Raw genomic sequence first — 17,716 nt, 5'->3', positions numbered from 1 at the left:
ACCTAGCCAACCCGTTTTCTGCAGTTATTTGGTTTATTCTTGAAATCTCACTGGGAATCAAAAATCAAGTCCAGACTGAAGACTAACTTGTCCTTAAAATGTTTGTGTCTTATACAAATGCTAAACATTTCCGGTTTGTGTCTTATACAAAACAATTTCAATTTGAACAAATGCTTGAATAAACATTTGTCACAAAACCTTACCACAGCATTCATTCAATCCAAACACCAAAAAACAAAGTAGTAGAACATGAAGGATGTTGTGTATTTTGTAGTGTCCATACATATTTGTAATGAACACCAAAAAAAAGTTTCATCTCAAAGATCCTTAATTCTGATCTAAACTTTAATATTTTTTATCGCAGATATATATGTATACATAGGTATAAACATAAATATGCAGAGTCACAACTATAACAGTTGATTTAAATCTTTAAAGATAACTTGTGCTGTGTTTATGTCCGCTTTAATTTTTCAGATTACTGAGGAAATAATATTTATCTTTAATGACCATGGTTGAAGTTTACTTATATAAGTGCAACATTTTCAGTGTGGGAAGGTCCCCAGGCTGGGCATGGAAGGAGCAGAAAAGGCAGAGTGAAGAATGCTTGGTTTTAACTTGATTTCATCTGCGCAACTGTCCATCATGTGCATAGGCATTACCATGGAGATTTTAAAGGAGATTAACTGTTTTGTTACATTCAGGATTTCTGCCTCATGCAGGGAACACATTCAGCAGAGAGATGTAGTGAAAAGATCTGTACAGCTTTATTTGTCATGATTAGTGTGAGCTGGTGCCAAGAGCACCCCAATGCTGTTGTTGCAGCTGTGGGATCCTGCATGAGTTCAAGTTCCAATTCAATCTCAACCGCAAATTTCTTTGTCATCTTGAACAAGTCATGCCGGGTATTAGATTTGTTAAGAAGGCAGCAATATTCCTCAACCTCACAATGACACATTAAGGTTGAATTAAATAGCATCTTGCTACATGTAAGCATTTTCTTACAACTGAAAAGCTGTAAAAGGAAATAAAGTCTTAATTCAAGCCTGAGTGGAAATAAGAGGTTGTATGGGCTGTGTAGCAATACTGCTCTCCACTCTGAGCTTGGGGTACATATAAATACATAAAGCCTGTGCCTCTCATTGCAGACTAATTTACCAACTATCACAATTACTTATCTCCATGGTTAGGAAAAAAGATGAACAAATCATATACATTGATCATCCATTCAACATCCACTCACTTCCGGCCTTGCTCAGATGAGAAATCCCTCAGTCCAGAACCAGGCTGAAATTACCTTTATTTTCTAAATTTTCATCTTCACCCCTACCCCCAACTGGTTCTTAAATGGTGTCTGTATGCCATGTGTCTCTGTGGTGGGCTGACCTTCACTGACCACGAAGTGCCCACCCAGCTGTTCTCTCGCTCCCCATCCTCAGCAGCACAGAAGGAGAAAATGAGATGGGAAAGTTCATGGGTTGAGGTAAGGACAGGGAGATTGCTTACCAAAGGCTGCAGTTCCTGCCAGAAAACCTGCTCCTGTGTGGACTCCTTCCCACAGGCTGCAGGTCCTGCCAGGAGCCTGCTCCTGCACATATTCTCCGTGGGCTGCAGGGGACACATCCACCTGCTGCAGTGCAGGATCCTCCACAAACTGCAGTGTGGCTACCTGCTCTGCTGCGGTCCTCCATGGGCTGCAGGGGGACAATCTGCTTCCCCATGGTCTGCACTACGGGCTGCAGGGGACTCTCTGTTCTGCCACCTGGAGCACCTCCTCTCCCTCTTTCTGCACTGACCTTACTCTTTGCAGGGCTGTTTCTCTCGCATTTTCTCACTCCTCTCTCACAGCTTCTGTACAGCATTTTTTACCCTTTCTTCAATATCTTTTACAGAGGCACTGCCAGCTGATGGGTGCAGCTTTGGGCAGCAGTGGGGGCATGCTGGAACCACCTGAAAGTGGCTCTGACATGGGGACAGCTTTTGATCTCTTCTCACAGAGACCATCCCTGCAGCCTCTCTCCATACCAAAACCTTGACACATAAATACAGTCTCATAGGCTTTCTTGCATCTTTTTGACTCTGAATACTGGTTCACACTAGGCCATTGGTATGAACACATCAAAACTTTGGGGCACCTCAGACTCCACTGCATACATGAGAAACAATGAGAAAAGAAACAATATTCCTAAAAAGGTGTGGAGTCCTTGGAAAAAGCTGTTGAAGAATTCCCTATATAGGAAAGAGAGAAATATTTCATTAATCTTCTTGCAAATTGCATGCTCCAATACCTCCAATATTTGCTAAAGGCCATATTTACCATTTTCTTCCATAACACTGCATCGTTCACTTTTAGTAACACTTGAATGACATGACACTTTTCAAAACCTGCTGTGAAGGCAGTAAAGCAGTCTAGTGCTTAGAACAGATAAAATTCATTATTCAGGCACCAGTGTTATTGACAGTATATCAAAAAGGTCAAATGAGCAGATTAAAAACTTAAGGTATGAATTAAACATCAATTGATCTTTATGACAGTGAATACATTTCACACAGGCAAAAGAGATTTGTACATTTATTGTTAACAGATTTGGGCACATCTTTTGCACTTTCTGCTTGAGGAAGTGTAAAATATGTTTGGAGAGAGGCAGATGACAAGCAATGAGATAATAAGAACGTGAAATTTTGCAAATTGCTATTTTAAATGGAAATCTTGACTGAGAGTTATGATAGAAAGAAAAAGTATAATTTTTAATCCTCCTAAATGGACAAAACCTTTCTGACTGAAAAGATGGGTTGCAATTTTGTGTACACAAATACCACATATACAAACAGATCATTTTCTTTTTTTGATCTTTAAAGCATTCTATGAAGGGCTTATAAAAGTCACATTCACTTTGTAGGCTGTATGCAGTCATTGTTTATCTAGGAAGCATACTTTTAAACAGAACACTTAAACCAGAGTCCACAGGACTAGAAAACTCAGACATAGTAATACAAAATCCAGACACAAGAGTAATTCAGATTTCTCATCATTATGTTAAGCAGCCCAGTCTGATCTGCATAAAAAAAGAAAAATCAGGAAAAGGGTGAACTGAAAAATAGATATATTCCATGTTGGATTTTCCTCCTGGTCTGAAACTGGCAAGCTCCCAAGAAAGCAACTGTGACTCATTTTTCTCACTGACCTCTTCCAGATAGAAAGTCATCCCTATACTGGAACACATCGGAGGCACCAGTGTTTATAGTCAATGCTCCTTCAGACAGGACTGGTTTGACAGAGTTTTGTCAAGAAAAGGTCATGCACAGTCTTTATGGGTCATAGTTACCACAATTTTTTGACATTACCACACCACATTTAGTCTAAATTTTCAAAACAGTAAAACCACTGGATGCCAAAGCTACTGTTTCCCACTGATCCAGAATGCTTTATAGTATTTTTACATCTTTTGTGTTCCCCTGTGGTCATCTTTGGTCTCGATTTAGATTGCAAATTGCTGTGTGACAGACACCATCTCTCCAGAGAATCACAGGAAAATTCAGGTTAGAAGGATCTGCAGGGGTCCAACCACCTGCTCAGACTAGGCTGAGCCATGAGGTCAGCTCACATTGCTAAGGGCTTCATCCAGCCAGGTCCTGAAAAACCCCAAGGATGGGAACTGTACAACTGTCTGACTGTCCTCATGGAGAAAAGGTTTTCCTTGTATGCAGTTTGAACCTCTCTTGTTTCAGTTTGTGCCTGTTCTATCTTCTCCTCCCACCATGCATTGTTGTGAAGAGCCTGGTTCCCTCTTCTTGATGACCTCCCCATAGCTACTGGGGGTCTGCTGTTAGGTGCCCCCAAAGCTGCCTCCTCTCCAGGCCAAACAAGACCCCATCCCCTCAGCCTCTCCTCACAGGTACAGTGCTTCAGTCCCTGACAACCTCAACAGCCTTCTGCTGAACCTGCTCCAGTTGATCGATGTCTTTGTTTTTTTTGCTGGGTGACCCAAAACTGAATGCAGAATCTTGACATGGCCTAAAGAGTGTTGAGTGAAAGGGAACCATCATTTCCCTAAACCTACGGTCTGTGCTGCTGCCGACAGCACCCAGGATGCCGTTGGCCTTCTTTCCAACAGGGCACACTGGGCTCATGGGCCACTGACTGTCTGCTATGATCCCCGGGAACTCTTCAACAGAGCTGCTGTCCCACCAGTCTGTCCTCATCCTACATCACTGCCAGCCTTTCTTCCTTCCCAGGGCCTGGATTTTGCAGTTGCCCTTACTGAATTTCGTAAGTTCAGTGTTGGCCTGTCCAGGTCCCTCTGGATGGGTCAGCTCTGCCTTTCAGCATATTGACTGGTCCCCTCAGGTGTTATCTGCTCATCTGATGAGTGTGTAATGTCACCTCCTCCAGGTTATTGGTAAAGGTATAAAACAAGAGGTCCCCAGGATAGAGCCCTGTGGTGCTCTGCTTCTCACCAGCCTTTAGTTAGAGTATGACTCATTAACAACCACTGTCTGAGCCCAAACCCCCAACCAGTTTCTAGGGCCTGGCAGTGCCAGGGAAACACCTCTCTGCCAAGCAAGGAATTAACACACTTCTGTTGACCATGCTGGACCTTTGGCTCTCCCAGTCTGATGGAAAGTTTTTTTTCCTAACTGAGGTTTCTTCCCTGAGTATATGCATCTTGCAGATGTCACAGAAAGAGAAAAATCAAATTAAACAGACTTGCTCTTTTCACATGAGACTATTTACATTGTGCCAGACCCTGTTAGTGTTCACAGCTCTAAAACAATAAAACACACATTCAGACAAGAAAGAGAGAAGAGTGACCAATAATCCATGGGAGACCAGTATAGGGAATCAAAAACTATAAAAGACCACTGAAAAACAGAAGAGAAAGAAATATTAGCCTGAACCCTATGGAATAGTTGGGCTATTTCTACTACTGGTCTTCAGACTTTAAATTGCCAATTTTCCACAGCAAATTAAAGGAAAAAGAAAATATCTATGGTTGCATCTGCAGCTGTCGATGAAGTATAAGTGCCAAATCAACAACAGCACTATAAGAATAGCAGTTATGCTTGGCCAAAAGGGATTAATCACAGGAAACATCAGATCACTAGTTACAGAGGTCGATGACTGTGTCAGTCAATCACTGTTGAAACACATGGATGCCTCCTGATTTCACAGCAGAGCAGTAGCAAGCTTTCTGCGCATAAGTTTTGAAAGCACTACATAGTGATGATATGCATGCTCCTGTGATAGTGCAGACACATGTCTTTAGATATTCTATAAATGTGTATAAAGATAACTTGGGTAATCTAAGTTTCTGTACGTCAGTGGTTATTAGGAATCACCAGATATTCCAGTCCTCCAAACGAACACCTAATACAGCTAGAGAGCATGCTGCTTCCGATGTTCAGGCCTTTCTTTCAAAAACGCATTTAGCTCCATGATCTTACCAGTCCCCAAGCTTCAGAAGATAGTGCCCCCACCCCCTCTTTAAAGGTCCCTGTCAGCCTTACCTGGGGAGAAGAATCCTGCCCAAGTCAATACCTGGATATGGGACTAAAGCAGAGAAATGAGCATTCACACCCACACATAGCTTCAGCTCCTGTTAAAATAAACATGATGAATTTAGGGCTTTAAAAATAAGTAGCTCTGACTGTATATGTCAAAATTTCATGCCAAGCAGAGATCTCATTCCAAATTCCTAGTTCCAAGGCTTTTATTCTCTCATCTGCAAGGGCAAACTGGTATCATGGTGTTACAAACTTGATGACCTCCTTGGAAGAGAATAGCATATCTCATCACTCAGCATTACTCTTGCTATGCAACTTGTATGTCCAAACCTCTCAAATGACCTGCTGTGTTGCTATTACAATGATAACAAGACTCTAGTTCCTGATTTCTATTGATTTGTTTCAGTACCACTCAAGTTTCTCTTTTTTAGTGTAGAACCTGCATTTAATCTGAACAACTGCCTCTTTATTTGCAAAATGAATCAAGCAATAGTCTATACACCCAACACAGTTCTTGATGCAGGATAGTTTTCTGGAATATTTCCCTGCTCTGATTATAGAAGTCTGAACAGTGCAATTTCCACCATACACAGCTCTTTTGAGATCCAGCATACATTTTTTTCTTTTAGTGCAAAACAGCTTACCGCTCTTATTTACACCCACATATAATCATGAAACCAATGGGTTTGTGTCTTGGAGCTACTCCATAGCTTTCCTTGGTGCTCAGAGAGGTTTCCACCCACAGAACCTACTCTCCAACTCCAGACATCCCAAGGGTCAAATTAATGAATGCAGTATCTCTGGCCTCCTTCCTGTTCACTGGAAATGTTGCTTCCCTGGAGGCACAATACTAATTAATTGCTCTTTGCCCAGGCACCCCTGGCACTGCTAAGACCCAGGAAAAAATCTCTATAAGGTTTAGAAGACAATCTCTCTGAAGCAGGCATTTCACGTCTCTGATGGTACATCTGTGCTGCCATCACAAGCACCTAAGACCAAACAAAAGCTAAAAACATGCTGTAGCCTAAACTAAAATAATCATCAAACTCTATTACAGATAATGAAGTGCATAAGCAGTCAAACCACAGATGGCATCTGCATTTTTACCTTCAGAAAAACCCATCCAATTTTAATTGAAATAAAGCTACCACAAGGTTGAAGAACAAGTTTTGCTGTACATGTAATAATGAAGATGGCTTGTACTTGCAAATTAGTCCTTCCTTCCGTCCTGTTTTCTAAAAAATACTCTTTGGGACAGTCAAGCATACTGCATTTCCAGATCTGGTTAGTGGTGAAAACATCCACATCCCTTGATAGTATTTTCCTGTACCTGAAGACCAGCAGAAACCTGTCTGGTTTTCCTCTGTATTTATATGGTTTGTCATAAGCAATTGTCACAGGATTACAAAGGGTTACAAATGTCACCATCGATAGCTAATCTGCTGCCCACTGTCACCCTGAGTTTTTTTGATATATTTTTCAAGGTTTGTGCCTTGTATGGAACTTTCCAACCTCCCTTCCACCCTAATTTGCATTTTTTCAATTTGCATGTGATTTTTAGAGTGTTTTATCTCCAAGTCAAATCTGTCTAGCTAGCACAGAGTTATTGTTTTGATCTGTATGGCTTTTGCAGGCTGTTACTCCTGAGGATGCGTTGTGAACATACTATAATTTCCAAAATATCTGTATGTTCCACATATGAGCTGATTTTATATATATATATATGCATATATTAAATTTAAAAAAAAATACAAAAAGTGAAGCTTGGTAAGGGAAGCAGACTCCAAGGTTTAGTACTATCATTCTGACATCTTCCACAAGTCTTGAACGTAAAGTTCTCCCGTAACACAATTAATGTATCATTTCAGTTGGAAAAGGGATTTTAAAGCAACCAAATGTGTTTGGAGGCTATGGAACTAGTTTATAAAAGTATCACTTTAGCTGTGTCACCTCAGCTTTCAGTCACATAAGCTGGTGCTTAGGCCTTGGGTCAGTGTGAATTTATTTTGTATGGATTTCTGCTGCATCTTTCTGCCTTCTCACAAGATAAAGTCAGTGCTGCATTTCCCATTTCGTGACTGGATTGATACTGTTGGCCACAGAAAACATGTTTTCTCCATGTCCTCCACAGGGGCTCGTGTAGCAGAGTCCCGTGTCCAGCACAGGGGCTCACAGCAGGTCAGGCATGCTGCAGGCAAACACATCACCCAGCCAGGCTCCCAAACCCATAGCAAACCCATCTGCTCTGGGCTGAGCAGAGCTTCAAACAAACTCAGCCCATAGCACCTTCAGGAGCTCCAGTTCTCAACGAATGCCCCCCTGAACAGCCTGATCACAGGGTATTGGGGCACCTTTTTGGGCTGTGACTATTCAAATAGGCTTCAGGAAGATGAGGAAACATGGAGCTTTTGAACAAGTATCTCCAGTGTCGTTAGTTATTAACTCTGTCAATGGAAATTAACTGTTCTCACACTGTTAGGCATAGTGTGTTATTTAGAATTCATTACAAATATTTTATAAGGTGGCGTTATTTGTGGTAAGTTGATTATTCCTCACCCACAAAGACGGCTTCAAGAAGCTACATAACCAAGATATACATACATATTCACTTTATACTGGTATTATATAGCCAAATAAGTAACTTATCATCAGTATATCTGCTGCTGTTTTGAGGGTAAGTTCCCGCCCTAATGGTAAGTTTGTACTAACCTGCAATAGTATACACCTACCTGGTTGTTGCTGTTATATCGATTATTGCTGAAAGATTGGTTGTTGCTATATGGGACATGGTTTAGTGGTGGACGTGGCAGTGTTAGGTTTACAGTTGGACTAGATAATCTTAAAGATCTTTTCCAGCCTACTTAATCCATTAGTCAGTCCATTTTTCCACTAGTCAGTCCAATGCTTCCACCTTTGTTATTCCTGAATACAGCATTCAATTTTAGCTCTAGGTCTACCACTTCTGCAGAGCTATTGCTGCTTGCTTCTTCCCAGAAGAATGCTGAAAGGCAGGAGATAAGGTAATTAAGATCATTCTTCCCACTTAAAAGAGAAAGCACAACAATCAAGTAAATTTACATTAATAGCACTGAGAATTCCTAACTTCCTAGCCTATTCTAGAGCTGGTATAAACTGAAGTTGCTCATTTGAAGGCAAGTGAAGCTATAGTGTAGGTAGCTCCTTTGAAATGACAGTGATTTACTCCGAGAATCTAAGCTGGAATCTGGAAAAATCAATGTTACTGTAAAAATGTTAGCTTATATAGAACCTGCTCAATAAATAAAATGTATTCATCTTATGACAAACACATTTCCAAGTGTGTGTTTGCAGAAATATCTTGTCTCCAGGGAGCAAGGCATCAATTTCTGAGTATCAGGTGATGCACAGAGCTTACTGCAGTCATCTCCCCATACAATGAACTTCCTGCTCAACCTCCGCTTAGTATGGGAGCAGGTACCCTCCTGTCCCATGCCCAGCTCCAAGCCATTCTGCACTGTAGTGGTTTTCTCCAAGGTGTGCTGGAGCAACACTGAAAATTCAACACTAAAAGCACGGCGATCACGCTCACCATTTACCACACTGCAGGACCCAGCTTTTAGACATGCTGGGCATTAGCTGCCCTGATCAAACACAAAAGCCTGGTGTGCAACTAGCAGGTATCAGCGAGCTTGTTCCCTTTTACTGCCAATGTACCCCATTTAACTGTGGGAAAGCACAAAATGCCACCCAAATTCCCCTTCATAAATGCACTATTCTTCCCACATGCACATTTTTCAGACTCCTGCTTATGAAGAAACAGGCTGAGTGGGGAAGGTTGGAGTAGATGATCAGGAGGTTCCTTCCAACCTGAACAATTCTGTGACCTAACACAGCAATGGCATGTGCAACCATCCAAACACCAACTGCATACACTAAACTACCTGTTGGCACATAGCCCACCGCTTTTTCTTCCATTTCCAGCTCCACAGGGAAGCACCCTGGGAAGTCCTGTTTGGGCCCACCACCCTGGTGGTGGCTATGGAAGGTACTCGTGCCAGTGATGGTAGGTGACAAACTCTGATCCAGGGCAACTTATTTGACCAGGGTTTGTGCCTGTCACTTCTCTTCCTTGGGCATACCACGAAGGGTGTCTGAAGGAACCTCCCCAACCATGACCCCCTAACTTTTGCTCTTCTGAATGACTGATGGTTTGGCATCCAGTTGGATATTTCCTCAGTCCTCTTGCCATGATTTTATCTAGTCACCATTGGACTCCAGCAGATCTTGTGTCCATCTACTGCTAGTTTGGAAAAATTACATTTAAGGTCAACAGTTTCCCTTTGAGTTGTATCTATTCCTTTCAGCTCACCAGCCTGTCTTGCAGCTGTCTGACAGGCTCAGGGTTTCAAGGGAAGGCTGTGTAGATTCCTCCACACAAGCCAGCTTCTCAAATAGCAACCATCTTCTGGAGGAAGCTCAAGATTTGCATTAATCTGTTTCTTCCCATCTTGAGCAAAAGTATACAAAGGCTGCATGCAATGGAAAGTGGCACTGAGAGAGATGTTGCTAACTGCAGATTTATTTAGTCTGGCCAGCTGTACATGCATGTCTCTGTTTTCAGGTTAATAAAAAAATACAGTAAGACATTCCATTATTAGACACAAGGCGGGGGAGGGCAGAAGTGAAAAGAGTCAGTCTCTCCACAGATCACTCCTTACACCCTTCAAAAGTAGAGTGTCCACCGTCTATCCATCCTACTATCCTATCTCAGTGAGAACTGGAAACTGCTGGGAAAGAAATTAAAAGCAATACAGCAAGGAAGTGAGTAACAGGACTTCATGAACACGGAGTCATTTTCCAAAAAAAAAAATTATTTTTTTTCTGATGGGATTGAATATAGTGAATCAGTACTTTCGCCCAGAAGTGGTTCATGGTTTTCAGAGGAACCTTTCTGGAGGAAGGGATACATTTCCCATGAATAAACCAAATACTTTAGGGGAAAAATATAGCTATAGCTTTATTTAATGTTAATACAGTTGCCATGTTTCTGGAGAGGGGAAAAAAAAGAAAAGAAAAGGAAAGGGTCAGGCTTCTGTCCTGACATGCTACGACACTAACAGGGTTGAACTGGAAAATGCTGCTGTTGCCCTAGAAACATTGCATCTCTGAGTGCAATAAACCCAGAAGGTTAGGGAGCAATAATAAAAAAAAAAAAGTATTTTTGTTATTAGCTTGTGTCCTCGCTTTTATTAGGTCTCATGTTTCTTTGACAGAAAGAATATTATCAGTTTTCCTCCTTTACCTCCCAAATTTTGGGAGTTTATTCCTCAATTACACTTTTAGATATTTCTATAAATATACACACAGAGTGGAAGATAATTTTGATATACTATACATAATATTTATGTAAATCCTAATAATTAATAAACAATGATTGTTATATAAATTTAAGGGGTATGTATATATGTGCGCATATAGATAGATATTTCTTAAAACTTTTTTGTAGAAAGATGCATGGGATTAGCATTCAGAGTTGCTGTATACTTCAAAATTTCACTGTAATCCAGTGTCCTGTGGCTGAATTCCCTGTTGTCTCAGTTCAACCCATTCCTTCATTTTCCTTCACTTCCAGTGCTATGAATCAGAAAAACTACAGTGTCCTCCCATCTGAAGCTTCTTCTAGAGGTCTCCAGTTTAGAAACACTGTACAAGTGCTATATCTTTGGTATTACAAACGTACAAATCCCCTCCAGGTTTTGTAACCTGGAATTGGTGAAGATTTCCTGGCCAAGACTGAGTTTCTTAGAAACACATTCCTGAGCCTTGTGTTGGGTCAGTCCATTGTAATAACTAGGGAACACATCTGGCAATTTCAATCAACTTTGATTGAAAGATGTAAAGACACATTTCTACATACAATCCTGTAAAAAGTGAGGGAAAAAGTATTTATACCCAAATGAGTATAAATACTGAAAGAAGGGCAACACCACTATTTTGTGGACCACTCACTACAGTTAATTCAGTAAGCTTAATTCATCAAGCAATTTTCTTTTAAATTGTTATTTATTATCTGCTCTTCTCCTCATCTACCTGCTGATCCTCCACATTCATCTTTGCAAACAAGGTTTTATACAGGAAATGTTAAATTTGAGCCTCCAAATAAATATGTACTCAGAAATTCATTCTCAGCATGTCATTCACATACAGTTTTAATTTTTTAAAATACATATATTTGAAAAAATTGCAGCAAACTTTTTCAATTGATTTAGCTAATTTTATTAGCTGGGGGAAGCAGCAGAGTAGCCACCTCTGGCAAAAAAAAAAAAAAAAAAAAAAAAAAAAAAAGAGCAGATGTTGCACGGAGGAAGGGAGATTTTACCTTTTATATTCAGCATCTGCTTTAATCTTCTTTGACCTGTTGAATGATTAAGCTCCAGTGAGACTGTTTGCACTTAGATCTTCCTGGAGCCTTCTCTCACTGGGAAGGATTCTGCATCTATTAGGAAAGATTTGATGATCCGCCTATTCTCTATTAACATCCTGCAGATAATTCTGCTGCTTTTTTGTTTCAAAAATAGTATGTTCCCTTTCTGTCACCTGGTTACTGCTGTGCGCGGAACAAGCAGCCCACTGCACTGAGCATTAGGACATTTTCCCTTTGTACAACATTTGCTTGTAAACTTAGGTCCACAATAAAAGTAATCGTAAATATACAACATAAATACTAGAGTATGTGCCTGTTACCATCACGCAGTAAAATTTTTTCATCTTGAAAATGCTGCCGTCTAAATATTAATGGCAGACAAGTGACCTTCAGTGACCCTTATTAGTTGCATGCGTCAGTTTTATCTAGACTGCTTCAAATGCAAATGCTGGGGATGTAATTATTGGTAGATGCAGATTTTCACTGACTGAAATAAAGATGGACAGAAGAGCTAGCTAAAGCTTTGGCCCAGAAGGCACATTAACAACTTATTAAGTATAATTAAGCAAATCATTTGTTCAATGCATCTTGTTTCTTTTTCCTGTATATGGAATATTTGTTTCTAATACATATAAAACAGAATATGGAACAACTGTTCCTCACAGCTAATAATGTGATGCTACAAGCAGATGAGCTATATCTAGTCTTACCTCAGCAGTTTCACAGGAGCATCCTCCATGTGACATATTTGATCAGTCAAAAAGCATGGACTCATTGGTGTCACTGAAATGACTCTAGGTTATGGGTCTAAGAGGAGGAGCTGAAGGGAGACTGTCCCCTCTACTGCTGAGCACCACTCATTTCCATGGAGCTGCACCACCTTTACTGTAAGGGTGCGAAGACACAGAGATGACACTCAGTATCTGTGTAAGCAAGAATGTTTGTGAAAGACTACTACAAAATCTACATTACAAAGCAAAGTTTACACTTCAATTTGAATAAATTGAAAGTCTACTCTTCTCTCTGTCCCATAAGAGAATTACCTAAACATAATACAATTTGTGAAAACAACAAAAAAAGAGAAAAGGACAACTAAAGAAGCAGACTCCATACTGAAACCTTGAATCTTGTTAGAAAATGTATTTTTCTTATGACGGAATCAAAATAGATTGTTGCGCTCTCACAGACCTCATCAGTTATTTCTCTGGTGAGGAACTCCTGAACTAATAGGGCCCTCCTGGGCTGGGAGAGCCTGGGCAGGCAGCAATGCTGAGCAAAGATGGACAGGTAGGAGGAAGAGCCAAAACCACTGCCATGGCCAGCCAGCCGCTCCGACCCTGCCTCGTGCTGCTGCTACTCCTGAGACACCCAGCTTGCACGTCCACTGCCTGTGCAAGAGGGACCAGGGAGCAAGCCTATGCTTCAAAAACACCATTCTCAGGATTATGTCTGCACTACTGCCTTATTTTAGGTATCTTTTCCTGATCCTCTCTAATTTACTGAAAAACATCAGAAAATGTGGATTTTCAAACTCATTTCTGTATTTCTGCACCTGCAATGCTGACAAGCTCCTGGACAGAGGAGACAACATGGTGCATTACCATGCTATGCAGACAGCACTACCCTGAGTAGCTTTTCTGCATCAAAACAGGACTGAGGACAATCGCACTATCCAATGCCGTAATTGTATGAATTCTCATTTTAATTGCCAGCTTAATGGCCTTGCACGATTCACTTCCCACACACTTTGCTTAAGGTGCCCAGGTTTATAGGTGTGACTGCGATACGGGCCTTTCTGTGAAGTGTTCAGGAACCCAACTGATGGAAAGTGTTCATTGAAACAGGACCCCTCACACAATTACTATGTGATGATGATGGATATGATGCTAATAATGATGATGATAATAATAATACTTTCATCTGGTCATCGCAAAGACTGTTTTTTCTCCTACAGCTTGAACAGAATGAACATCCTAAAAGTAGAGTCTTTCCCAACAGACCTTACTGTATTTAAACAGAGTGTATCAGTAGCATATGCTACCACAAGGTTTAAATACAGAAAAGCTATAATTAGCAGCAAGGTGTTAGTGTTGTTGATATCTGAATTTAAATTAGATCTTGCATTCAAATTCAGTCACACATGTATGTACATACTCAGTTTCTTTTAATATTTGCTTTTTTTTCAGGACAACTATAAACTTTCCCTTAAAACATCACAATATTATTCCCTTAAGCTTTAATGATTCAATAATTATGTCCCCCTAAAATAAAAGAAGTATCCTGAGTATCTCACAACATCAAAATATTATCTAAGTTTTAAGGATTTAATAATTATGTCCTCCAAAAATTAAAGGTAGAGGAATCTTTCTATTAGCTACCAAGAGAGGCTGGGCATCTAACTTTCTTTAGACACCTAGGTTTCAACTGACAAAAAAGGGTGTTAAAGCAGATTAGTTTGACTGTGCCCGTGAACCCCAAGAGCATCATCATGTGAGGGATTTTGTTCTCCTTTAAAAAGAGGGGAAGCTGCCTTGTAGCTAGTGCATACTCAGAGTGATCATCAGGGAAATTAAATCAGAGCAACTCGCTTACTATAGATTATTGCACCCTTGCTAAGTGCAAAAAAACTTGGTCCAGTAAACAAGAGCTGTGAGAAAACATATCTGGTTACAGAGATTTAGTCCCTTTAATCAGCCCTTGTCATTACACTGTTGGAGGGGTATGATCACGGATTTAAAAAATATATTTCAATAACTTTTTTACAGGACTGCAACCAGAGTTGGGAAAAAAAAATAAAAAGGAAAAAGATTATTCTGACGCAATTTTATCCTGAAATTTAAGGTGTCACAGAAAGGTTTTTAAATGTATGACAACAAAGACTTATTCATAGAATCACATAATCATAGAATGGTTTGGGTTGGAAGGGACCTTAGAGATCACCTAGTTCCAACACCCTGCCATGGGCAGGGACACCTCCCACTAGACCAGGTTGCTCCAAGCCCCATCCAGCCTGGCCTTGAGCACTTCCAGGGATGGGGCATCCACAGCTGCTCTGGGAAACCTGGCCCAGTGCCTCACCACCCTCACAGTAAAGGATTTCTTCCTAATATCTGATCTAGGTCTACCATCTTTCAGTTTTAAACCATCCCCCGCCTTGTCCTGTCACTACAGGCCCTTATAAAAGTCCCTCTCCAGCTTCCTTGCAGGCCCCTTTAGGCACTGGCAGGCTGCTATAAGGTGTCCCCAGAGCCTTCTCTTCTCCAGGCTGAACAACCCCAACGCTCTCAGTCTGTCTTCACAGGGGAGGTGCTCCAGCCCTCTGATCGTCTTCCTGGCCCTCCTCTGGGCTTGTTCCAACAGCTCCATGTCCTTCTTATGTTGGGGGCCCCAAAGTGAACACAGAGTACTCATGGTGGGATCTCCCAAGAGCAAAGTAGACAGGGGGAGCAACCTCCTTCAACATGCTTGTCATGCTTCTTTTGATGCAGCCAGGATATGGTTGGCTTTCTGGGCTACAAACATTAATTGCCCGATCACATCTTGAGGTTCTTGTCAACCAACACCCCCAAAGTCCTTCTCCTCAGGACTGCTGTCAATCCGTTCTCCGCCCAGACTGTATCTGTGCTTGGGAATGCCCCAACCCATGTGCAGGACCTTGCGCTTGGGCTTGCTGAACTTCACAAGGTTCAAATGGGTCTACTGCTCAAGGTCCCTCGGGGTGGCATCCCTTCCTTCCAGTGTGTCTACTATCACACAGCTTGTTGGTGGTGGTGGGCTTGCTGATGGTGCACTCAATTGCACTGTCCATGTCACCAACAAAGATGTTAAACAGCACCAGTCCCAGTATGGACCCCTGAGGAACACCACTTGTCACTGGTCTCCACAGACAGCAAGCTGTTGACCACAACTCTTTGAGTGCAACCATCCATCCAGTTCCTTATCCTGGATATCCACCAAATCCAAATCTCTCCACTTTAGAGACAAGGATGTTGTGTAGGGCAGCGTCAAATGTTTTTCACAAGCCCAAGTAGAAGACATCAGTCGCTCTTCCCTCATCCACCAACACTGTAACCCCATCAAAGGCGGCCACCAAATCTTTCAGGTACAATTTGCCCTTAGTGAAGCCATGCTGGCTGCCACAAATCACCTCCTTATTTTCCATATGCCTTAGCATAGTTTCCAGAAGGATCTGCTCTATAATCTTGCTGGGCACAGAGGTGAGACTGATTGACCCAGATCTTCCTTTTTTCCCTTTTTAAAAATGGGGGTTACATTTCCCCTTTTCCAATGAGTGGGAACTTGCCCGGACTGCCACAACTTCTCAAATGCAATGGATAGTGGCTTAGCCACTTCATCTGCCAGGTCCCTCGGGACCACAGATGAATCTCATAAGCTCTCATGGACTTGTGCACCTTCAGGTTCCTTACATGTTCTCAGACTTCATCTTCTATTACAGCAGGTGGTTCTTCCTTTTCTCAGTCACTGCCTCTGCCTTCTGTGACTTGGGCAGTGTGGCTGGAGCACTTGCTGGCAAAGACTGAGGCAAAAAAGTCATCGAGTATCCAGCCTTCTCTGTATTCCAGGTAACCAGTGTCCTGTTTTCTTCCAGAAAGAGCCCACATTTTCCCTAGTCTTCCTTTTATCACTGTGGTACCCATAGAGGCTTTTCTTGTTGCCATTTATATCCCCGGATAGATTTAATTCTATCAGGGCTTTCGCTTTTCTAACCTGATCCATGGCTGCTCGGACAATTTCTCTGTATTCCTCCTAGGCCACCTGTCCTTGCTTCCACCCTCTGCAGGCTTCCTTTTTGTGTTTGAGTTTTTCCAGGAGCTCCCTGTTCATCCATGCAGGCCTCCTGGTGTTTCTGTCCGACTTCCTCTTTGTTGGGATGCATCTCTCTGAGCTTGGAGGAGGTGATACTGGAATATTAACCAGCTATCTTGGGCCCCTCTTCCCTCCAGGGCTTTATCCCATGATACTCTACCAAGCAGATCCCTGAAGAGGCCAGCATCTGCTGTCCTGAAATCCAAGGTAGTGATCTTGCTGTGCACCGTCCTTGCTGCCCTAAGGATCTTGAACTCCACTGTTTCATGGTCCCTGCAGCCAAGGCAGCCCTTAAGCTTCACATTCCCCACCAAGCCCTCCTTGTTGGTGAGAACAAGGCACCTTTCTGCATTGGCTCCTCTACCACTTGAAGAAGGAAATTATCATCAACACATCCCAGGAACCTCCTGGATTGCTTATGCCCCACTGTATTGTCCCTCCAACAGATACTGGGGTGGTTGAATTTCCCCATAAGGATCAGGGCTTGTAAAAGGGCCTCATGCACCTGGTCTTCCTGGTCAGGCAGCCTGTAGCAGACCCCTCCCACTATAATGTCACTTGTCCATGCTGTCCGTTTGATCACCCTGACCCATAAGCTCTTGGTTGGCTCCCCATCCATCCCCAGGCTGAGCTCCACGCACTCCAGGTGGTCATTGACCTAGAGGACTACACCCCCTCTGTGTGTCCTTCTTAAAGAGCCTGTACTCTTCCAACCCAACACTTCAGTCACAGGAACCATCTCACCACATCTCCATGATGCCAGTAAGATCATAGCACTATGGGCATGCACATTTCCCTAACTCCTCTTGTTTATTCCCCATGCTATAGTATGTGTTTGCATAGAAGCACTGAAGCTGGGCCCCCAGTGAAGCTGACTTACTGACGGGAGTATTGATGATAAAAGAATTTTGAAATAATTATCAACACATTTTTGATATGAGCAAGCTAAAGAACCTGAAGAGAAAGACTTCAGCAGCAATT

At 41.9% G+C, this 17,716-nt stretch overlaps 1 protein-coding gene across 1 annotated transcript in view; it reads right to left on the bottom strand.

Annotated features, from left to right (window-relative positions):
- Positions 1–17,716, bottom strand: part of OPRK1 (opioid receptor kappa 1) — a 78,140-nt gene that overhangs the window by 38,351 nt on the left and 22,073 nt on the right. Inside the window, exon 1 of the mRNA XM_080379442.1 lies at positions 1–17,716. This exon is cut by the window's left edge and continues 20,189 nt beyond it; it is cut by the window's right edge and continues 22,073 nt beyond it. The gene's annotated coding sequence lies outside the window, so the exon portion shown is untranslated.

Source organism: Falco punctatus (genome assembly GCF_963210335.1).
Source record: "Falco punctatus genome assembly, chromosome: 3".
NCBI classification, from domain to species: domain Eukaryota; kingdom Metazoa; phylum Chordata; class Aves; order Falconiformes; family Falconidae; genus Falco; species Falco punctatus.
The sequence above is the reverse complement of the archived record's forward strand: the minus strand, read 5'-3'. Positions and strand labels throughout refer to the sequence as shown.